The following is a 25,402-nucleotide window of genomic DNA, read 5'->3' as shown; positions in this document are numbered from 1 at the left end:
AACAGAACCATCTTTCCCAACCAAGTAGGAGAACGTAGCTAAAAGGAGGGCTCCTGGGCAGTAATTTCTGAGATGAATTACATTACAGAGAAAAATGACTTCACTCTCATCATCTCTTTATTGTAGTCAAGGAGTGACACACAGAAACAGTTCTACAATTTTATCAGATTTTTTTAATTAGTTATTATTTTTCCTCGAGGCAAAGTTGGTTATGTCTCTCCTGTCAGTGCAACAAAATGAAAGTTTGGGAAATGATGTGTGTCTTGTATTGAGGATCGGCATCACAATGCCCTATAATTATTTCGGTATTATAAGAATAATTAAGCCGAATGGTTATGACTTGAGCAGAACAAAAGAATATATTTTTCATTATGAACTCCCTTAAGTATCACTTTCTTTAAAAAATGAGCAGTCAAGTATTAAAACAAATTGTGCGTTAATGTCTAGGAGGGGCATGGCTGGAAAACTGTGTATTAACAACTGAAATATGTAGCTGTGCTAAATTCTATAGACCCAATTTATCTTTCATTAATTGGAGCAAACAGATGAATAATTTCAAGGTTTATTACATTTTCTGTAGAACTGATGGTTTATGCTGGAACTTGAGAAAGAATAATGGAAGCTCAGTTCATTTGTAAGCATAAAAAATAACATTAATTACATAGAAGGGATTACTCAGTTTTGTAAGTCTTAGTTTTTCTTCATAGAGTATGGATATTTGAAAGGTCTAGAAAGCTATTAAATTACTGTATTAAAGGTAATAGGTGTTTTAAGCATTATTTGCTTCATTTACAGCTTAGAACAGCACTATATCTCAATAATAAAAAATAAATAAGAAAAAGTATATATAGTTGCATTATAACCAATTCACTGAGACTAGGTTCACACTAAGTTTAGACATTACAAAAGGGCGTAGAATACAAAGTCCGACTGGCAGGTGACAAAATCGCAGACACAATGTGTAACAGGACCAAATCTTTTCTGTCTACACATTAAAGAACAGAAGCAATTGCCACATTTATGGTTACCATGTATGTTTTGGTTTTTTTGTAAGCAATATTTCCTAAATGGAGCTTTAAGTTTTTGCACCTTCAGAAAGAGATAATTGGCCTGTGACTAGCTATCTTTGACAGCAATAGTTTTGTCTCCACCGTGTGCCAATACTTGTGGACCTTCGATCTAATAGTATCCGCCATCGGGCTATACTAAAAAGAGAAAACAGACCTCCATTCATCTTTTCTGCCGATACCACAGAGTTGATTTGATTCGACCAAGGTGTTGCGATTCTGAGACCTACCGGGCAACCTCTAATGTAGAGGTACTGTCTTAGATCCCCAGCTTGTCTTTCAAATTCGGAATCTGAACTATTTATTCTGCAGAATCTCAAAAACTGGCTGTATGGCAGAGATCTCTTAATGTTGGGTGGGTGGTATCTGTCATAATGTATAATTGTATTCCCTAATACTGGCTTACGATACTCCCTAGTGACCAAATGGTCATCCCTACTTTCGATCGTAACATCACCTTTTGGTCCCCACAATGGGCAGTGAATTTCATATTAAAGGTATTTTTATTCCTGTACTCAAGAAACTCAAAAAAGATCATCTATATAGCGAGAATAAAATTTCAATTGGGACTGTATAACTACTCCTCCTCTAATTCTGTTAGAAACATGATGGCGAACATTGGTGCGACCGGCGTACCTATCGCTGTTCCTGAAAACTGCTGAAACCACCGGAAGTCAAATTGAAAAGCATTGGGAGATAAAATAAATTCAAAGGCAACACAAATGCTCTGTGCACTCGAGGAATCTACTCACCATCTATATACCTTGATCTTGCGGAATAGGGGTATGCAAACTTTTAACGTTAATCGTTGCCAACCTGCAACGAGACTGTTAGACGACTGAATTTAATGATTTCATCAGATTGTTCGTATTAAGCAAGTAGGAAGGGGTGCTTTCAAGAAGGGGTGTCAGAAACCAATCCAGGTACTGAGACAATGGCTTGTGTATCCGTTTTGGACCTAGTAGACAGGGTCTGCTACCTTCATTACTTCAGGCACCGTCACCCTCGATATGGTGGCTGCTGGCTGCTCTATAAAAGGTTCTGTAAGCCTCACAATAAATCAACGTTAGTATTTCACGGATGCTAGCCACTGAGTGTTACACCTCTCTCACTGTCCTGGTTTACGTCTTACTCTCCCGTACCCTTTACCACTGCCAAGCTATGCATACAGTGTGACATCACGCACTACCGCTGCTTGCTCTTCGCCACACCAGGCCCAACGATAGATAGTGACATAGTACGGTTCTCAACTATACAACATGGGCTAATCAGTTCCAGCTCCTCACTATTGGTCTCTTTCCTTCCCCTTCTTCAGCAACTTTTTTCCCACTTGCAGCAACACCTCTCTCTATCTCTCTCTCTCTCTCTCTCTCTCGGTAAGGCAGAGCTTAGGTCTCGCCAACTTCCTCCCAACACTGAACATTGTTTGGCAGGCTCACCACCGTTTTATACTCTTATGCGTCCGCCATAACCCTGTTACAGATTGGTGCATACAGCCTTAAAATGGCTTCCTGGCCGTATATACCAGTGCTCTCAATTTAGAAATGAACAAGCAAAGCACCTTGCCTTACCTTATGAAAACAGTCAATAACGCAATAGGATGCAATATGTCTACGGTGGCTGTATTAACCACCCTCTTCTCCCACAAAATGTAGCATTTCATTGCCAGACAGTGGCCAGTTCACCACTGCCAAAGCGCCACCTAGTGGAGGGATAAAGAAGACAGCAACAACAACATAGCATAGCAGTTCAACAGCATGTTACTGATGATGAAATAATATTTCAACGAGGGGCCCGAAATACAATGACAATGGTAAATACAAGGTTTCCCTTTAAATTTAAGGATGCATTCCCTATATATTACAATCATACAATATGACAATGTGGCCCTGAGACCAGAAAAGGTTGTGCACTCTTGCTATAGATTGATGATTTGATCAGAATGCAAATCATGACAAATAGGAGATTTTTTAGAACACATGGACAATGTATTACATAAATGTATTGCTTTGAACATAAATGCATGTTGTACTTGGGTAAGGTCCAGATCTGCTGGCTGTCCTGGCAAAGATTATGCAAACGTACTTAAATCATCTATAACTCATGTGTTCTTAGCAAAGTAAACATAAAAGAAAACATAGAATAATTAAACCAACATGCAGTCATTGATGGATTGCAATAGTTATAAGATGAATACAAATTATTTTTTCCTATATTTTTTGTTACACAGTCTTCACACAAGTTAGTTGATATGCTGTAACTGAACCTTTGTTCTACAATTTTAGCAAATAATGCTTAGCTATCTCACCGTTGAAAATTCTGAAACATTATTCACAGTATTTACCATTGCTGTTATAGCACCAACATATTGTGTAGTTCCGTAGATGGATTGTTCTCCCTCACGTTAATCACCATCAGTTGTGGAAGTCACAGTGAAATTTGTACCTATCTTGCATACCAAACACACATGATAGTGCCAATTTTCATATTTATGTTCTGTTTACATCTGTGTCTCCGTTAGACAGCATGCTGCGCTATTTTGCCTGACAAAATGACGGAAACAGAATCAATGGATTTTGTTGGGCGCCATTGGTTTCCATCATGCCATGGATCAAGCACTTCCTGTAGTTTCATTATTTTGTTCCTACAATGGAGCAGAAAAACAGAACCTGGAACACAGATTTGAACAGGGCCTTATAGGAACAAGTAAATAAGTTTGCATTTTACTTAACTCTGATATCAGGGTCCATAATATATGGTACCAGAAATCCAACCGTTTCCAACATTATCAACCATAGTGCCCATAAAATAGTATTACAGAGACAATAGAATAGTATCACTTATTTTCTTACCTGTATAGAAAATAACTTATAGTAGTAGTAGAGAACATTTAATTTTCTCCCAAACCAGTCCAGCGTATGTGGATTTCCAGAATCTAAAAGAGTTATAGACATCTGTTTTATTCAGGATATCAGAGACACAAGCTAAAAGTTGATCGAATGTACATACTGTCTACATGGTTGGTTGGAAACCCATGCCGATACTGCCCCTCAGATGAATAAACAATAATTAGTACAAATTCAGAAACCTTTAAACTGAGTGTTCATGCCCACAGCGCCTTGCTCATGACAATACCGCTGCAGGCAATAGTATATAAATAGGAACTTCTGAGGTTGTCACACAAAGGAAAAGATCAGCAACCCTATAAATAAGTTGCGCTGAATCACATTTATAGATGTTGTAGCTACACTGTATTTCCAAAAGAATTACATTCATACAGTATGTTTTTGTTGAACATGTATCTCATTCCATGACCATGAGAATTAATATAAAGTTGACCTTACTTTGTTGCTATAACACCCTCCACCCAAGTCCATTCAACCATTAAAGAGGTTTAACAAAAGCATTTAATGGGGTTGAGATCATAGCAGTTGCTTCACTCTAAACTTGGCAAAACATTTTTCATGAACCCATATTTGAGCATGAAGGCATTGTCATGCTGGAACAAAATAAGTTCCTTCCCCACACTGTTGTCATAAAGTTAGAAGTAAAAAATTCTTTAGTTATTGTGTGCTGGAGCGTTTCCCTTCCTTGTAGCTAATGGAGCTATTTTTCATCTGTTTAGAGTTGACACTACCTATTCAGACATGGGGTGTTATCCGAGTATGAGTCAAACCAGCTGGAGACTGATAGATAGTGAAGTGTCATACATTACACCATTACTCCAATGATAAATGTTTCCATTGCTCTAGTGTCCAATGGCAGAAAGCTTTACACCATTTCAGTCAATGCTGACATTGAAAATAGTGATCTTCGGATTGTGTGTAGCTTCTTGGCCATAAAAACATGATCCTTGAAGTTCTTGATAAACAATGTGGCTTTCACAGGCAGTTAGGATCTTGGTATTTTTAGATTTCCACGTTACATGCTTCCGAATTCGATGATCTTATTTTGCCAACCTGTTGTTGCTATTTAGTCATTTCCACTTCACAATAAAATCCAAAAACTGCGTCATACCTGTCCATGGGTTGTGTTTTATATTACAGTTCAACTCCATTGAAGTGATTGGAGATGGTCTGCAATATCACACACAACCAGTGGACAGGTATGGTGGTGTTTTTGGAAGTGGGCAGCCATAGTTTTCTAAACCTGGACAGCCCCTTAATGATCAGGCCTGTTTGAACCTCAATTATTTTTTTCATTTTTGTCTCTTTGTAGTTCAGAAGATATAACTTTTAAAATTTTTCACTGGCGTGGCTATATAAGTCCTTGATTTATGCGATTTTTTTTGGGTGGTGGCTACAGAAAACGATTTTGTTTTTATTTTTTAAACGTTCACGATTCACACTAAATAACCTGTTGAATCCTTAGTCTGACTATTATGGTTGTGGGGATACCCAATATTTGTGCATTATTTTTGTTTTTATGTAACATAGGTGTATAAAAGTTTAATTTATATAAAATAATTGCAATAAAGACAGCTATTTTAACGTTATAATGTATTAGCATACTTCCTACTTAGTTGTCCCTAACAACAGGCTGAGTGTACAGACAGCCCTTGGGTCCATTCTAAGTCCCCAGAACTGATTGTACAGGGGTTTCCCTAGTACCTGATCAGGTCAACGGGAAGACTTCTTAGATCATGAAGCAGTCACTATTGACAAGGGCCATCAAGGGGTTAAATGGCCGGCATCAGAGGTCATAAGACAGCCGCGTAACTTCTTCAGGGCGACACGCAATGCCTCTGGAGGACTTATTCTCCAGTGTCGTAAAAACACACTTTTGTAGAATTAGGCCCTTTAATGACCGCCTTAAAAATGCGTATAAGCAGTCATTAAGGAGTTAAGGCCCTTTTACATGGTACAATAATTGGGTGAACGAGCGTTCATATAATCGTTCCTGATTATTGCCCTGTGTAAACAGGGCAAAGATCAGTCGATGAACGAGCAAACACTCATTCATCGTCTGATCGCATCTTTTATGCAGCTAAAAAAATGGTTGCTAGTCGGCAGCACGTCTCCCTGTGTAAACAGGGAGATGTACTGCCGACATGATGCAAATGCATGGGGACAAGCGATTGTAGTAATGATCGTTTGTCCCCATATTAAACGGTCATTGTTTTGATTAAGGGCGCAATGAACGCTGATCGACAAGCTGTATTGTCGATCGGTGCTGGTTTTAAAAGTTGTAAACACCAGCGATATCTGCCCGTGTAAAACCACCTTTAACCGGTTGAAGACGCAGGACGAGAATACTCTTCCTGAGCGGCGGGTGCTTGCCGCATTAGGACGAGTATTCTCGTCCTGTGTGATAGCCAGTGTGCACGCACGATCATGAGTGGGGCAATGGCTGTAATACACAGAAGCAGCCCCGCTCTAACGGCGGAGCAAAGAGAAACCACTTTTCTCCGCTGTTAACCCCTTGAATGCCGTGATCAAAGCTGATCACGGCATTCAAAGTGTATATGAGAAGGGGGGGACTTCCCTTTGATCACGTCACAGGAAATCGCTGTGACACGATCGATGGCCATACCTTGTATGTCCAGACAGCCCAGTCAATTGAAGGCCCCTAGGGCTGTCTGACCATATTCCCTGTTGTTAGGGCATACTGAAGTATGCCCTAACAACTGCCTGTGTACAATCATGCTAATGTACTGGCATATAGATATGTGTCAGTACATTAAAGTTCAAAAATCCAAATCCAAATGAGAAATCACAATATGGGATTGAAAAAAAAAAAAGTTACATTTATTACAAAAAAGTAATGTTAAATTAAAAAAAGTGCACATTTTATACAATTAATAAACTTTCCAAAATATAAGTCCCATAACATTAAATAATATACACAAATTTGGTAGCGCCACGACCGTAACAACCTGTACAACAAACGTATAACATTATTTATGATGATCGATGTCTGGTGTTAAAAAAATAAATAAATAAATAAACTGCAGGGGAACTGTTTTTTTCCAGCATTTTTGTCAAAATAAAAATTTATAGAAATGAAACGATAATCTAAATTTCACAAAAAATGGTAGATACATAAAGTACAACTAGTCCCGCAAAAAGCAAAGTCTCATACAGCTTTGTCGTACAAAAAATAAAAAGTTATGAGTGCTGGGATGCAAAGTGGGAGATATAAAATTAATTGTTCTGTTTTCACGGCCAAAATTCGCTGTGTCCTTAAGGGGTTAAGATAGCTGGGCGGCTCCAGTAGTAGTCAAGAGCTACTTGAGAGTCGTGCCTAGAGCTACTTTCGAATTTTAGCACCTTGGCTTTTCACATTGGTTTGTACGTAATTAACCTATGAAGCGTTTTTGTTTTTTTAGAAATGTGGCATCCTATGTATAACATTTGAGTGTGCTATGGGAAAATCAATGCTTTTTTCTCTTTTTCAGTTTTCATATACGTCTCTCGTGTTCTGCAAATGTCAGGTGGCAATTAACTCAGGAACCCTTAGTAAGAAATTTTTCAGAAATAGAAATCTGTCATTAGGGAGTTAATCTGTCCTTTAAATTAATGTTAATCTATAAGCATAGGGGTATGACCAGACGTGGCGTATTTCTTCCGCCACTGTCCGCATCAATAGGCATTAAATTGATGCGGACTAGCCGTTGTGTATTGAGGTGAAAGTACTTCCCTTCTCTCTATCAGTGCAGGATAGAGAGAAGGGACAGCCCTTTCCCTAGTAAAAGTAAAAGAAATTCATACTTACCCGGCCGTCGTCTTGGTGACGCGTCCCTCTTTCAACATCCAGCCCGACCTCCCTGGATGACGCAGCAGTCCATATGACCGCTGCAGCCTGTGATTGGCTGCAGCCGTCACTTGGACTGAAACGTCATCCCGGGAGGCCGGACTGGAGGAAGAAGCAGGGAGTTATCGGTAAGTATGAACTTCTATTTTTTTTACAGGTTGATGTATATTGTGATCGGAAGTCACTGTCCAGGGTGCTGAAACAGTTACTGCCGATCGCTTAACTCTTTCAGCACCCTGGACAGTGACTATTTACTGACATCGCCTAGCAACGCTCCCATAATTACGGGTGCACACACGTAGTCACCCGTAATTACGGGAGCCCCATTGACTTCTATGGGCCTGCCCATGCCATAATAACGGCCCGTGATTATGGGCGTTTTTACGTCAGTGTGATTGGAGCCTCAGTCTGGCTGTAGACCTAGAAATACATAGGTCCAGCCAGAATGAAGAAATGTAATGTTCGTAAAACAAATACGCTACGCAACACACATAACATCTGCGGACTTCATTGCAGAATTTTGACTCTCCATTGAAGTCAATGTTGAAATTCCGCAATGAGTCCGCAACCAGTCCGCTACACGTTCGCAACAACCAGTGTATGCTGCGGACACCAGATTCCGCACCGCAGCCTATGGTCCGCAGCGGAGTTTTCCGCAACGTGTAAACGAACCTCACTAAAAAGCTGTGGAAAGCAATGGAGAAACGTGTACGCTGCGGATTTCCACAGCGGACTGTCCGCAGCGGAATTCCAGAGCAATTCCGCTACGTCTGGTCATGCCCTTAGTTTTGCATTTAAACATTATAAAAAGTTATTTTTTTTTTAAACCTTTTGTTTATAGTATCATGTATTTTAGTCGCCTTTTGTAATACTAAATGACTGACATTATCTGAAGCACTCGTGTAACAGCACTTAAATTTATTTATATATTCCATGCTACAAATAAGTAGTTTATGTATGGAAAAACCATTTTCATGGTTGTAAAAATTAGACAATGGAAAAATCCTCCTCTTCTCAGCACACAGCGAGCCACAAAATTATGTTGACTTCTGGCTACAGCATTTTTGATGTCTTAATACGGGAACCATAAAGCTGACACTAAGCTGACATCCGTCAGCTGAACCAGAAAATCGCTATGTCCCCTAGTTGATTTTTCTGGCTGTAAGTCATAAACAGACTCTTAGGTCAAAATAAGGAAAGTCTTTTCCATAAGCTTGTTTTTGTGTCTGTGAGGTAAACTTTATTAGCACGCATTATTTAATAGCCCATTTATGACCCCTCTTTGACCAATGAATAAAAGCTGGTTTTACTTTTCAAGAACATTTAATAAATATAGTCAAACATATGCATTCGATGTGCTCGTTGCCCAGTCATATAATTTCTGAATAAGGCTGCGTTCACATCAATTTTAAGTCGGAACAGAGCCCTGTCTGACACAAGCGGAAACCGGAGGTATCCGTTTCAATCACCATTGATTTCTACGGTGACGGATCCGGTGCAAATGGTTTCCGTTTGTCTCCGTTGTGCAGGGGCTCCGTCATTTTGACCTCTGTTTTCCGTTTGTGTCAGACAGGACTCCGTTCTGACAGAAAGCTCCGAAGGAACGTCGGAACGGACCCCTGACGCAGATGTGAACGCAGCCTAAGAGGGATAATGTATATGTTTCATATCTTCTTCTATGGCTGGATTTACATCGCATGGAAATGCTGAAGATTTTCTGAGCGCAATTTTCGCGTGGAAAATCGTCTGTGGATTGCAGTCCCAGCCATGTGTATGTTCACTGCGGATTTCAATCTTTTCAATGTAGAAAGGGTGAAATGCGCAGCAAAATCTGCACATAACACTTATCCACGTTCAGACATGGCGGAATTGCTGTTGAATTCCGCTGCGGACAGTCCACAGTGGAATTCTGCAGCAGCCGTTTTTTACATTTGTTTCTATAAATTTTTATGAAATTTAGTTCAGACGTTGGGGAAAATAACTGCGGAAATTGGGCTGTGACGCAGAATTTCCCCTCCGCAGCATGCACATTATGTTGTGGAGAAGAAGCGGAATTTCACTGCGGATTTCAGCCTTTGCAATGCAAAAAGTGAAATCTGTGGCAAGTCCGCTGTCTTTTCTGCAACATCTGAATTACCTGTCAGATATGCAAATGTTGCTGCAGATTCGGTGCGTAATTGCCCCGAATCTGCACCAACATTTACAGCAGAAATATTCTGCCACGTCTGAATGTGGCCTTACAGATTCCACTTCTAAACCACTGTGGAAACATTGCAGAAAATCTACAGCATTTCTGTCCAATGTGTATCCGGCCTAGTTTTTAAATGTTGTGGCCAAAAAGCATTAATTTTAGATAATTTTTTTGTCAGTTTCGTATTTTGTGTTTCATTATCACTACTCTCATTCTACTTATTTCAATCAAGTGTTACATTGGCAGGGCTTCTTTCACAGACATTTTTTGTGTGGTGTTTTTAAAAAAAAAAAAATTGTGATAATAGTGTGTTTTCCTTCCTGCATTTTTCTTAGTTGGCATTTTTCACATTTCAGATCAAATGTGGTGTTCCTTTAAAGCAGATGACACATTTACAAATTTATTTGGCTACAGGATTTGTTTTAAAATTAAAAAAAAAAATCTATTCTCACCTGTTAAATTCCTGATGCTCCAGGGCATATGCTTCAGTGATCCCGGTTGGACTTTGTTTATTTTCCTGCGTAAATGATATGCCGCACAACCACATGACCGCTTCAGCCAACTATTGGCCTCAACGGTTACATGTCGTACATGCTAGCATTCCCGCTGAGGCCAGTGCTGGACTGAAGAGGCCACGTGGATCTTGGCACAACGCTGCAGAAAAATAAACAGGGACCATCCGGAAATGCTGGTGCTGGGAGTGGCAGGGGATTTAACCAGGTGAGTATAGTTTTTTTTCCCCTTTTTATAACATATACTGTAGCCAGGTTAATTCTTAATGTCTCGGACAATCGATTTTAGGTAGGCAGAGGAGAAGATGCCAAGGTTGTTGCTGCAGTGAAGCAATTGTCATTGGTATCCGGTTTCTCCATAGCTGGTTGCTATTTTAAAAGCTCTTCTATTTAGCATTTCAGTACAGTGATATATACTATGCGCATTGCGGTTTGTATTGCAACACAGTAATACATCATTTAGAGCATTATATTAACTCTGTTAGTTTCCTTACTTGTACTTTGTCTGACTGCCCTGACCTTTGTTTAGAACTTCACCTTCTTCTTTGGATATTGTTCTTGAATTTTGCGTTGTAGCTTTTGACTATTTCCAGTGATGGCTCATATCTAATCATAGACTGCTCATTTACAGTTTCACCGAATAGTGCACCGTGTGCAACAAAGGAAGAGTAAGAACATTGATTGAAACAAAAACAAGAGGTTGCAAAAGGTAAAAGTATCCTGGTTAAAGAAGGCCTCCCATTTTTCTTTTCTATCATTAAGTATCTATTCCACTAATATATATACTCTGCGAGTATTACCTTATTTAGTTATTCCTTTCTATCTGGATTATTCTTTTTAGTTGGGTCATGTGACCTCACTCTGACCTGATTAAATCTACAGCAGTTAATGTAGGTAAGAGTCAGCCTCTTCACTTTTGAATTTATGGACTGTACCAAACAGGTCCTCCATAGAGGAGATACAGAAACTAATGTTACTAACTGATGATGAGCAGAAACATAACTATAATACAGTTATAAGTCAGGAGGATCAGCTGCAACCTACTTAATTATAACTGTATGATAATTATGTGTCGCTCATCAGTAGTTAGTGACAGTTGTTTCTGTATCCCCTCTGTGGAAGACCTGTTTGGTACGGTCCATAAATCAGGAGGTGAAGAGGCTGACTCTCAGTTACATTAAATGCTGTAGATTTTAATATACACACGCAGAGGCGTAACTTGTCGCTCCTGGGTCCCAATGCAAACTCTGTAACAGGGCCCCCACCTACCATGTGCAATATATAATTCTACTGTCTTTGCTTATGTAGCAGAGGGAATTTTAAGCCCCCTCAGACACAAGGGTCCGGCAGTGACTGCTACCTCAGCAACCCCTATAGCTATGCCCCTGTACCCAATTGGTGGCAGTGTGACCCAATGGAAAGCCTTGATATAATAGAGGACCGGAAAGCTTTTATACTCTCTCCATGCCTGCATGGGTTTCATCTGAGTACTCTGGATTCCCCTCTTGCTTTCATAAATTATAAATTAACTGGATGATATTAAAATAATCTTAGAATTAGTATAGTATGTGTGTACATGTAATTAGATAAGAAACTAGACTGTGAACATCACTGAAAACAGGGGCTCATGTTCGTACATTGCTGCAGAACATGTCAGCACCATATAAATAATGAGTAATAAACAAAAAATTACTTTCACCATGATGAAATGCCCCTCAAAACCATTACGTAGTGCCTCATGCCTCAGAAACTTACTTTGTTCCTAACCTAACATATTTAGAAGCTCCAACCTCATGAATATTAGCACAGTGCACAAAATCTCTATTTCTAATGGGCACAGATGTAGAAATGGTTAAGTATGGATTATTCATTTATATGCTAATCAATAATTCTATCAATTATCAACCTATTCTTTCAATGTTAAACACAAAAAAATTATGAAAAGAGCAAACTGTAAGTTGCAAACGTTTTTCTCCATGTAAGACTGTAAGTGACCTTTGGAAATGTGCTTAAACCATCAGGTAGAAAGTCAGCGTGTTTCACTTCATTGTGCAAGCGTGATATAGGTACAGGAGCTTTTTTTCCGCAAATGCCTGTTGGTTTCCCAGCAATGCCATGATAAGCGATCACTTTGATGTATGCCATAGTAATCCAGCAGAGAATGGGATGCAATTTAGCATTCAATTAACTCCTATTAGACTTCAGTGATCACAGAAGACACAAGGAATTGTGGGTTGTGTTTTGCAGTGTGATGAGGTGAGCAGCTTTCCCTTTGGGAATGTGGAAAAATCAGAACCAGCCAGCTTTCTGCTGACCCACCGACCCTATAAGTATTCAAAGTGCTGGCTCTTTTCCCAGTCTCTTGCAGATGGCGAGCAAATGCATGGAGCGTTGTCCTTCCGACTTCCTTGGGGAGAATGTAATAAAATTATAAAGGGTTATGAAACAAAACAAAAGAAAAAATAGATGAACATAAACTGTGTATTCCGTTAGTAAACAATTCTTGGAGCGTGGGAAATCTGCCAGTCACGTCACATTTAAACATTATGCAGGGGATGTTGTTGGCTCAAAAAGCCACTCATATAAGTCTTGTTACTTCCATATCATAGTTATAAATGTTATTGCTAAATGTGGTTCGAATTGCACTTTAGATAAAATATTATGCAAATGAAGAACTTAGCTCGCAAGTATAAATATCATTGAATAAAAAGCACGGATATGTAGGTGTTCATAAACTTGCTTAATTATGTTCTTTTTTGACAATATTTATTGAATGAAGCTTCTAGGTGTTATACTGATGAGTCTATATTAGCAGTGAACATCACGTGGTCTTGATATTTGTTTCAACCACTGAATAAATACGGATTGATAATGCACATCTGTTGTTTTGGCTATTGCCAAATATTCAGTTAGATACTGCTAGAACATAAGTCCATACTGCAATATTACAGTGGTGACTCGTTTTCAAACATAGTTAAGGCACATATGTATGCATGGAAGTGTAATAGATCAGCGCTGTATGGATCTGTAACGCAGCATCTAGACATCTCTGAGCATACACTGTACCTCCATATGCATCAGATTGCATACAGAGGCATAACAAGTGTTTCTTTTTCATGAATTCTTGTAAATAGGCGTATTCCATTAGATGCCATATCACGGAGCTATTCTTCTGTAAATGCATTGCATCTAGGGGAGTATAGAGTACTGAAGGTTGGCACCTGGAGCGTGAAATTCTCCATAAATAAAGGGCTGCAGTGACTCGGTGTGCAGTCACACAAACTTCCATACGACCCTCGAAGGGGTTGTACAGTTTAGGAAAAACATTTTCATATACCCTATTAGGAAATTCTGAGTTACTAAAGTAGGATCCCTTGTTTAGGATCCTCAACATTTGGCCAAAGTGGAGAACGGTTGCAAAGAGCGTCTCTCTCTCTCTCTCTCTCTGTCCTGTCCTGCATTACATAGAACACCCATTGATATGAATGAGCACTATGTAATGCTTAATTTCCCCTGTAGTGGCGCCCCTGGGAAATTTAACACAAAGTCTAGATGAACCTGTCCGTTTTGCATCTGCAAAAGACACAGTGTTTTTCCTGCGTTGCAGTTCCGTGTGCCATCAGTGTTTGCTGCGTGTGGCATCAGTTTTTCATGTCAGTGTTGGTGCACATTTTTGTATCTATTTTTTTTTCTCAGCATTTCTTTAGTAACTGGTGCGTGAATCACGGACAGCACACAGAAGACGTCCGTGTGCTGTCTGTGGTTGTCACGCACCCATTGACTTCGTGATTTGCAAAAACACGCACCAAAATAGGATATGCAGTGAGTTTCATGCAACGGAAACACGCTGCGTGAAAATCACGCATGGCTGAATAGCCCCATTGTGTTGCATAGGTCCATGTGCTGTCCATTGTTTTCACGCACAGCACGCGGACGTATACAACGTTTGTGTGAATCAGGCCTTACTGACAGATTTCCTCGCAGATTACAGCTGGTGGTCCCAGCAGGGGGACACTTTGTGATTTGCTTATTGTCAAGGCACCCTTCTAACAAATAGGAATTGTCCAAGTGGAGAATAATTGCACATGACAATTGTTTTGCGTGAAAAAATAAATAATTTTTTTTAAATAAAAAGAATTGTGTGAAAAATAGATAAAAAAAAGATGAAAAAATATATTATCATTTTTAGCTCAACCAAACACTAAGGCTGGGTTCACACGTGGCGGAATTTCACTTAAATTCCGCTGCGGACACTCCGCAGCGTTAATCCGCAGCGGAGCCGTTTCTGCATTGACTTCCACCTCTATTTAGAAGTGTTCGTTTAGACGATGCGTAACATTCCGCTGCGGAGCATAGGCTGCGGAGCGGAATTTGGTGTCCGCAGCATGCTCTGTCTGTTGCGGAGCAGTGGCGGACTCATGGCGGAATTTCTCCATTGACTTCAATGGAGATTCTAAGTTCCGCAATGAAGTCCGCAGCTGTCATGCACATGTTATATGTGCTGCGGATGCGTCTTGCTTTTTTGCCATGACATTTCTTCATTCTGGCTGGACCTATGTATTTCTAGGTCTACAGCCAGACTGAGGAAGTCAATGGGGCTCCCGTAATGACGGGAGCGTTGCTAGGAGACGTCTGTAAATAGTCACTGTCCAGGGTGCTGAAAGAGTTAAGCGATCGGCAGTAACTGTTTCTGCACCCTGGACAGTGACTACCGATCCCAATATACAGCAACCTGTAAAAAAATATAAGTTCATACTTACCGAGAACTCCCTGCTTCTGTCTCCAGTCCGGCCTCCCAGGATGACGTTTCAGTCTAAGTGACGGCTGCAGCCAATCACAGGCCAAGCACAGGCTGCAGCGGTCACATGGACTGGCGCGTCATCCAGGGAGGTCGGGCTGGATGCCGAAAGAGGGACGCGTCACCAAGACAACGGCCGGTAAGTATGAAATTCGTTTACTTTCACTAGGGAAAGTGCTGTCCCTTCTCTCTATCCTGCACTGATAGGGAGAAGGGAAGCACTTTTCCCGCAGTCCGCAGCAGCTAGTCCGCATCAATTTACTGCACATTTTGTGCAGATCCGCAGCAGAATCTGCAACGCAGATTCTGTGCGGCATTGATGCGGACAGTTGCGGAGGAAATCCGCCACGTGTGGTCATGCCCTAAAGAAGGCTATGCATATTATAAAAAAAATTATACACATAATAAATATGTCTTAAATGGATACATGATATGACTTCATTTTAGGGATAATAGACTTGATACCAAATAAATTACTTTAAAAATAAAAAAATAAAAAAAATTATAAACTAAATTTAACTTCTCAAACAATAAAAAAAATGAATTATTAATTAAAACATAAAAAAATAATTGAAATGATGAATAATTCATTGAAATAATGAGAGAAATATATCTGCACATTTTATATTTGGTTGTGCTTGTATTTATTAACTAATTGTTGAGCAGTAAAGAGTTGTAATGTGAAATCGTATAATTACAAGGTAGGAATAATGGGTTATAGGAGATGCCGTAATACAATAGTTACTCATATGCAGCAAAACTTTTTAATTGGAACACCTGTTTCTTTTTGATGTTACTATAAATTCCCTTTTATTGTGTTATACAGCTTCTCCCTAGATAAAGAATCAAATCCAAAAACCTTCAGGCCGGGATGTCACAACACCTATACTGTGGCACAAATTAGTAAGAAAAGGTTTTAATTACTTCGTTTTCTATGACGTTTGGCTGCAGTTTTGACATTATTTCAACTTTAGCAACTTACAATGCCTAGGGGAACTATTGTCATTTTTATTATCCACCTGCAGCTGGATTTGGACGGTTTATTATAACTTTATATGACATAGACATACCTATGCTACTATAATTTACCGAATACTGCAAATAGATTGGTAAAAGTTGTCCACAATCTATACAGTAGCTGCAATATATATTTTTTCTTTAATAAACAGAATAAGACTAACAGAAATCCTTGCAACATTTATTAGAATTATTCAACACAAAATGATAGCATATAGAGTCATGGGAAAAGAAAGTACACCCTCCTTCAATTCTGTTTTCATTTAGCAGGGCTTAAATATAATTCTCATCAAATTCTATAAGCAAATAATCTCTAGTGAAAACAAGAAACACAACAGATTTCAGTATGTAGTCATTTATTCCAAAAAGTTAACTAACATTTAGGCCGGATTCCCACGGGACGGATACGCTGCATAAACCCACGCAGCGTTTTCAACCTGGAGCCCGCAGTATATTCCGCTGCGGAAAGCAGCAGTAAAAACCGCTCATACTTGCGTAGGTCGTTGTAATGGAGATGTGTCCCTCCATTGCAGTCCGGTCCGGCCTCCCTGGATGACACTGCAGCCCATGTGACCGCTGCAGCCTGTGTTTTCTTCCACAGCGTGGGCATGATATTTTCTGAATCTCATCCACTTTGCTGCTACTATAAATTCTGCGGAATTTCCGCACAGAATTCCGTTCAGCAGCGTTTGTGCTACGTGGGAACCCGGTTTTAGGGTTTATAACAGTCTCTAAAGGCCCCCTGCACACGCTGCCAATTTGTTGTGCATTATCTGTAGCGTTTCCTCACGTGTTATGTGCGTATTTTGCTGCAGAGCTTGCTGCGGATTTCACCCCTTCCCCACTGAAAAAGGTAAAATTCTCAGTGAACATCTAGAACAGAATGAGCATGCTGGGGATTTGAGAATCAGCAGCGTGCTCTGATTTCCATGCAGAAAATGCTCAGAAGATGTGGATGAGATTTTTGAAATCATGCACCTTTTTATACGCCGTTTTATACGCCAGTGTTAAACTGAAGCTCGTAGTATGAAATACGCTAAATTTATTAACAGGCGCACGCCTTTTAATAAATTTACTGCATTTTGGACTGTCGTAAACACAGAAAATGAAACTTACAGTATATCTGCTATCAAAGTTGACCACTCTCCCAGTTAACGCACCAACTTTTATCATCACTTTTTAAAACTGGAGAGTGGCAAGAAAGGGCAAAAAATGTTGTCAGATATGGTGTGCGCTAAATTGTGCAACTTTTTTTTGCCCTAAAGAACTGACACAAATTACTTCATAAATACTACCCTTAATGTTCCTAAAGAGTGCTGTAGGTCACAATATGTAGGTCTTCATATCTCTAAATGTTCTGATCTTGGAGTGAATCTTCTGGGACACCCAATCCTGGGAAGATGGGCAACAGTCTTCAAGACTCTCCATTTGTAAAGAATCATTCTCAGTGTAGAATGGTGAATTTCACATTGTTTTGAGTAGGCCTTATAACATTTCCCAGGTTTATGAGCAGCAATAATAGTTTTTTCTTCTTCTTCAGAACACCAAACTGCCATAAATCCTGCTTTTAGGGTATGGTTCAATGTAGCAATAGCAGAAACCACGCCTGTATGCATTGGGCGATAGCTGCAAGATTGTGCCGTCCGCTACCTGGGACTGTACCCTTATTCAGGTAGTCATACTTCTCGATAATTAATTAATCTTGTGCATTTAATTAGTAACACTTGGCTGCTTATTACTGCACTTATTTTTCACACCTGGTTTTAATGTTGGTTTACTTTTTTGAAAAAATTACGACATATGGAAATTTTTCTTTTTTGTATTTTTGTCACCAGAGGAAATTTGTTTAATGAAGTTAGTAAGGATCACATAATTATTATTTAGACCCTGACAAATAAACATATAGAATTGACCAGGGCGCATATACCATTGATTCAACCTGCCCAGCTGCACAGGGGCCCAGTATGTAGGTGGGCACATTGCCACCATAAAAGCTGCTTTATACTGTCTTTCTAATTACATGTAAGAAACCAAGCTAATGACAATGGGTCACAATTATTGGTAGATTGTTAGGACATAAAGACAGGGTGTTCTTTGATGAGCTATTGTAGAGAAATGGCCCCGCAAACTGGTCTTGCATGAGGCATTCTGCTGTCCATGTCCGCCCCTGGAATTGACTGTATATATTAACCAGTAGTCAGTAGTTGAGGCACCTTTGGCAGCAATCATAGCCTTCAATCAATGTGGATAGGTCTCTATTAGCTTTGAACATGTAGACACTGCAGGTGTCTCCATTTTTTTAACTGTTGAAGGTCTGACAACTTCCACAGAGACCATGAGCGAACTGCTATTTTTTAAAATCCTGCATTTTAAAGCAGTTCTCTTGCAGATTACAGCAGATTCTCATTTTAACTCTACTAGTGCCTTTCGGGGGTACGCGGCACAAAGTCACTGGGCACTGCTACTTCTTTTGTTTTGACTATGTATAGAGCCAGGGCAACTCTGTGGGTGGTTTAAAATCTGTTGTAGCTATAAGTAGGGATTGATTCATGGTGCTGCATCTTATTTTTTCTGTTGGAGATTTTTTTATTTCCATCTGGTTAACCTTGTCAAGTGGTTGTATGAAGCATTGTTTTTGGTAAGGAAAATACATCTCTTAATTGCACACACTAGGTGATCTCCAGTTGACTACTCAGTCTGTGTGACTTCTAAAACCAATTGGCTATTTGAGTAATAATAATTTAAATAGTTATGCATTAGTTATGCAATCAATTATTAAAATAAGTTTTGGAAAACCAAAATAAATCCAATGTGATTCAATGATCTTACTGAGCGCATATCCCAAAATTAGTTTAATGTCTGAATAAATTCATTGCGAATTGATAGTGCCCCAATTGCCCTGAAAACTTGTGCCTGACTCTCTCATGACTTCTAGGACTGTATCCAAGGTAAATCCAACTACTTTCAAGATCTTTATCGCCAAGCTAGCATGTAATGTGAAAGTGAGATCAACATACATAAATAGAGGGAGGGATAATCGCAGTACATTTTGGGAAGGCTGCGAGGCAATATGGGAAACCCTGCTGAGGTCATGTAATCCTTTTTTAATCTGTAAAATGGCGGCTGCTGACCACTGGTGGCTGGCATTTTGCATCTATTTGTGTGCCACGAACGCTCCAAATCCGAGACTTTTGGAAAATATGAACTGAATTGGATTTGTGCAGAATCGATATGCTCATCTCTAGATGTTACACAATAACAAAAACAAAGTAGAAAAAGGTAGACACTTCAAAGACGGTTTGTCTAGTAGAAAGGGATATTATAGTCTCTAAAGCGGACTAAAAAAAATAGATTCACAGCAAGTACAGTGTTCACATACCCTGGGCAGTTTTAAATGGCCCTGTCAAATATGTAGACAGACTTATGGGTTTGTATGCATATACAGCTGCATACATCTGCCATTAACGGACATTTTTAAAAAGTATACTGCACGTTTTGTTTTTTTCCGTTTTTTTTTTAGTTTACGCGTTAAAAGCACTTTTCAATGTAGTTGGGGCTGTGGGATTCCGACACCCTCTTGGCATAGGTTTGCCCATTAAAATGTAGGGGTATGTTGGAATATGAACAAGAAAAACAAAAGTTTATAGTTTGTGTTTAAAATGTATAGATTAGAAGATAATTAAAAAATTAGGGCAATGGATAATTAAAGATTTGATTAAAAACTGGATGATGTAGATTCAAGCTATAGTCACATCTGCGTTTGTACTTCGATTTTTCTGTTCCGTCACAGGAACAGAAAAATTATGACAGTACTGGATCATACCGGAAAAAAATTGTTCAGCATGCTGTGCTATTTTTTTCTGGCATTTTTGGCAGACTCTGCGGAGGTGGTTCCTAATGGAGTTTCCAACAAAGATGTGAACAGATCCTCACATTTTGTGGGACAAAAATCGGTGAAGATTTTAGGATATGCGATTTTTAAATCTTCAGCATGTCCCATATAGTGAATCATACATGTGAGTATTGGGAGTTATTTGATAGTCTGAAGGTCTCCTCAATGCACTACTACAAATCCTTCTCAGTTTTTGGATTATACAATACCATTTGATTAATATAAACATGACTATTTAGCTACCTATGGTTAATAAAGGTTTCTAATAATGAAAGAAGACAAAAAAGTCAGCTGGAAAATACATTAACATGAGATTTGCAGAAGTATTTTAGGCCTTCCAATACTATATATTATGGTCAAAATTTAATTCTTTCATATCCATGCTAGAAATACATACAAGTGAGCAACATGTGAATCCTATTTGTCTCTACCAGAGATTAAATACATTAAATGATATTGGAGAGGATTTTTGGATTTGCAAACCATTTTATCATCTGTATTCACTTACTGAATAGAAGTGATATAGATAAATAGAGAGAACAGATCATCGATAGTCACATGGATGAATCTGCTTTCTCTCTGGCAAGACAAGTTAATACCGATTTTAGTGTGCACTGGAGCTTCGTCGGTTCCAATGTTGGGTTTATGGCTGTACCATCACTGCAAATATGCAGAGAAATGATAGCTGTCTGGATCTGGCTTTTCCACTGTCGCAGACACACAGCTGGGAGCCTGGAAAACAGATGTGAGGTCCAAGCAACATGAGGTCAAGCTGCATAAAGATCTGCAGAGCCCCCTCCTTACAATATCTTTCATGCAAAGAACATCTTTAGAAAGTAGTCCAACAGTAAGTATGTGTTGGACTAAATCCAATAATTAATATCCAAAAAGTGCTGGGGGTTCTATTTGTTTTACCTTCAAATAATACAAATCATTTATTTAGAAATAAATCTTAAATTTAGATGTGTGTGAAATATGGAATTATCTTGAAGGTACAAATAGAAATGTTTATTTGGAAAAAACAAAATAAACATTTGAAATTAAATGCATTTTACTTTGTGATTATTTTGGATGGGTAGATATTTTTTGTAAAATGGCATGACTAGCAAAAACATTAAATGTGGGCTCATTGGGTTCCATGTAAAGTGTTAAAAAATTATTTCAAATCCAACTCAATATTCAGAGAGTGTAGAATAATAATTTGCTGTAAATGCTGTACGGAGACCTGCTTATTGTTATTAAAGTCCAAATAGAGTCATTGATGTCTACTTGACTCTTCAAGTTTAAGCAGTGCAGAAGATTTGGATAAGGAGCTTTTACCAGTTTTGGATTCTCTTTCAAATATACTTTATCTAGGACATTTGTCACTCTTATAACCTCCTCAAACTCTTCTCTTCTATAGACTTTTGCCATTATTAGTTACTCATGTTGATCTTTAAACACAACCTAAAAACTCACTTTGTCTTTCAAGGTTGTAATCTAGCTTTGGCTCTTTCCTTACCTGCTCTTCCAGTAATTCCTACCTTTAAAACTTGTAACAGTAAGTACACCATACAGCCATAACATTAAAGCAAGTGAACAGTCAGTTTTTGAAGTTGATGTGTTAAAAGCAGGGAAAAATGCACTAGCATAAGGGTTGTAAGCGACTTTTATAAGTGTCAAATTGTGATAGCAAGATGACTGGGTTAAAGCATCTCCAAAAAGTCAGGTCTTGTGGGGTATTCCCAGTATGCAGTAGTTAGTATCTAGCAAAAGTGCTCCAGACAGATTTATTAAGACTGACGTTTCATACTCGACCAACTTTTTTGAAAAGTGGCAACAGCGTTGGAAATGTTCTAAAAGTCAAAATATTTGCAACTTTTGGACCGTATGCGACTTTTCTACGACAGAAAACTGCCATAACTGGAGAACCATGTATGTGAAGAGGGGGTACATGGAGAGCAGTGTGTGTGAGGAGGGGGGTACATGGAGAGCAGTGTATGTGAGGAGGGGGTACATGGAGAGCAGTGTGTGTGAGGAGGAGGTACATGGAGAGCAGTGTGTGTGAGGAGGGGGGTACATGGGGAGCAGTGTGTGAGGAGGGGGTACATGGAGAGCAGTGTATGTGAGGAGGGGGGTACATGGGGAGCAGTGTATGTGAGGAGGGGGGTACATGGGAGCAGTGTATGTGATGAGGTGATACATGGGGAGCAGTGTGTGAGGAGGTGGTACTTGGGGAGCAGTGTGTGAGGAGGGGGGTACATGGAGAGCAGTGTGTGAGGAGGAGGTACATGGAGAGCAGTGTATGTGAGGAGGGGGGTACATGGGGAGCAGTGTGTGAGGAGGGGGTACATGGAGAGCAGTGTATGTGAGGAGGGGGGTACATGGGGAGCAGTGTATGTGAGGAGGGGGGTACATGGGAGCAGTGTATGTGATGAGGTGATACATGGGGAGCAGTGTGTGAGGAGGTGGTACTTGGGGAGCAGTGTGTGTGAGGAGGGGGGTACATGGGGAGCAGTGTGTGAGGAGGGGGTTATATGGAGAGCAGTGTGTGAGGTGGGGGTACTTGGGAGCAGTGTGTGTGTGAGGAGGGCGTACAGGGGAGCAGTGTGTGAGGAGGGGGGTACATGTGAGCAGTGTGTGAGGAGGGGGGTACATGGAGAGCAGTGTGTGAGGAGGGGGGTACATGGGGAGTAGTATATGAGGATGGGGTAAATGGGCAGCAGTGTGTGAGGAGGGAGGTGTATATGGGGAGCAGTGTTTGAGGAGGGAGGTATATGGAGAGCAGTGGGTGAGGAGGGGGGTATATTGAGAGCATTGGTTGAGGAGGTGGGTTCATGGGGAGAAGTCTGGAGACGAGGGCATGAGCAGCAGCCTAGGGGCACTGGAGGTACATGGGAAGCTGTGGGATACTTGTTTAGTGATGTGTTGTATGTAGTGTGTGTGTGTATCTAGTGCTTATATGGTGAAGTGTATGTCTATTCTGAGGATCTAATATTTAGGTCTGAATTTATTTAGGGGACATTCATTTTTTAAGGAGGACCTGTCACCAGATCCTAACATCCTATTTACATGTACTGTATTACCTTTCGCCCGCTCGCTCCCTGTTTCCAGCATGAGGCAGTTTAGAGCAAATACGTTTGATTAGAAGGCTTCTCCCTGCGTAGTGTCACTGGAGAAGGCTTGTCATAAGCTACATCGGGCTGATTGGACAGCATCAGAGGCTGAGAAGATGGCTCCACTCAGGGAGATTTACTGTAGTTCACGCCTTGTTGGCTAACTACATTGAATTACCATATTGGTCACCTAAAGTACAGAACACCATTATTCAGGAACAGGGGGGAGAAAAACAGTGTTGGAAACAGGGAGGGAGTGGGCTAAACGTAATATATGTGAGTTGGATGTTAGGACCTGGTGACAGGTCCTCTTTAAGTCTAGTCTGGGATTAAATTAGTGGTCGAGTTTTGGGGTCTGATTTAATTTTGAAATATGATCAAGGGTCTGAATTAATTTTGCAGAAGTGCTGGGTCAAAGATGTCTCGGCAGAAAACCCTGCAGTCATCAGGAGACAACGTCACAGCGTCCTGGACTGGATGAAGACGAAAAGTAAAGAGAACATCTCAGAAAAAAAAGTCACCTGTTAGTCACTGAATGTAATAGGTATGAATTCTATCTGTGAGTGCAGTTTAGGGTCCGTAATGTGTCACATGGTTCTACACAGATCACCACTGAACTGATCAGACCCCATAAGGGCATGTTCAGACTTGGCAGAAATGTGCCACTACCTGGCCACAAAGGAATTCCGTAGCAAATCCGATTAGTCTGAACATGCAGGAAAACCACCCCAAATTAAAAGTTTTGGGAAAGGCTGTTTTTGATATAAAGTATACAGCACTTAGGCTGAGCAAAAATGCAATAGTGTGGAATACATTCATAATAAGATGTCAGGTGGTGTCGGAGGTCCATCTGTCTATAAATGAAGACCGCTGATAAATAAGATTGTATTGTATGAGGAATATATTTATAGATTGAGAGTGTTGGAAGAGAAACGTTTGCATATGTGAGTTTATGAAAAAACACTTCCCCCTCTGCGGCTGTGGGTGGGTCACAGGTCAGTGGGGTGGAGTTTGGTTCATATTTATACTTTATATTTGTACGTTTTTGAAAGCAATAATTAAAAAAAGTCAGGTGCAGGACTACAACAGAAGATGTCAGTGCTGGAGGATGGGTCCCAAGAGAGAGAGAGAGTATAGTACCGTGTTGTCCTGTGCATGTAATTAAAAGAAGTCCTTAGTGTATTTTATGTTCTGTTAGGCCCCATACACACGACCGTAAAAAATCTCCGTAATTGCGGACCGTAATAGGGATAGGTGTCCGTGCTGTAGAACTGTACCCCAATAGATAGACCATGTCCTATCTTTTACGTATTACGGGCCGTGCTCCCATACTTTGTATGGGAGAACGGGCTGAAAATGCAGGCTGCAGCCCACGGCCAGCTGTGCCTGCAACGGCTGTGTGCATGAAGTCTTAGGAGCACTGTATTATTTACACATGGCATGGTGATATTATTTGGACTTTGTATGGGGGTATTATTTACACATGGCATGGTGATATTATTTGGACTTTGTATGGAGGTATTATTTGAGTACTGCAGGTATTAGTTCAGCATCACTTGCTTTTAGACAATATTATATAGATGCTGTATTACACTATTTTTAGGCATTGTATAGGTATTATTTGCACATTGAAAGTTGTTATTATTATGTTTGTTTGTTTGTTTGTTTGTTTGTTTGTTTGTTATTATGTTGGTATTGTATGGGATTATTTTTTCTATATAATATTGTAGTAAAAAGTGGAGCAACTTGAGTACATGAGGATGTATTCAGCCATAATGCTTTTGACAGCATTAGGCTCTGTTCACATATGCATTGGAGGCTGTTAGGAGCCTCCGTAGCATATCCTCCCGACATTACTGAAAACAATAGCGCAGCATGCTGCGCTATTGTTTCCGGTAAGACCACAGACACCACTACAGAAATCCGATGGAAACCATTTAAGTCAACGGGGTCCGCCGGTGGTGTCCGTGGTGCAATGGAACCGTTGCTTCTGGTATTTCCTTGTTCTGCTTCTCCGATGGAGCAGAACAATGTAATCACCCGACACAGGTGTGAACCCAGCCAGAGATGTAAATAT

This window comes from Rhinoderma darwinii, chromosome 4 (genome assembly GCF_050947455.1).
Source record: "Rhinoderma darwinii isolate aRhiDar2 chromosome 4, aRhiDar2.hap1, whole genome shotgun sequence".
NCBI classification, from domain to species: Eukaryota; Metazoa; Chordata; class Amphibia; order Anura; family Rhinodermatidae; genus Rhinoderma; species Rhinoderma darwinii.
This window is presented reverse-complemented; position numbering follows the sequence as displayed.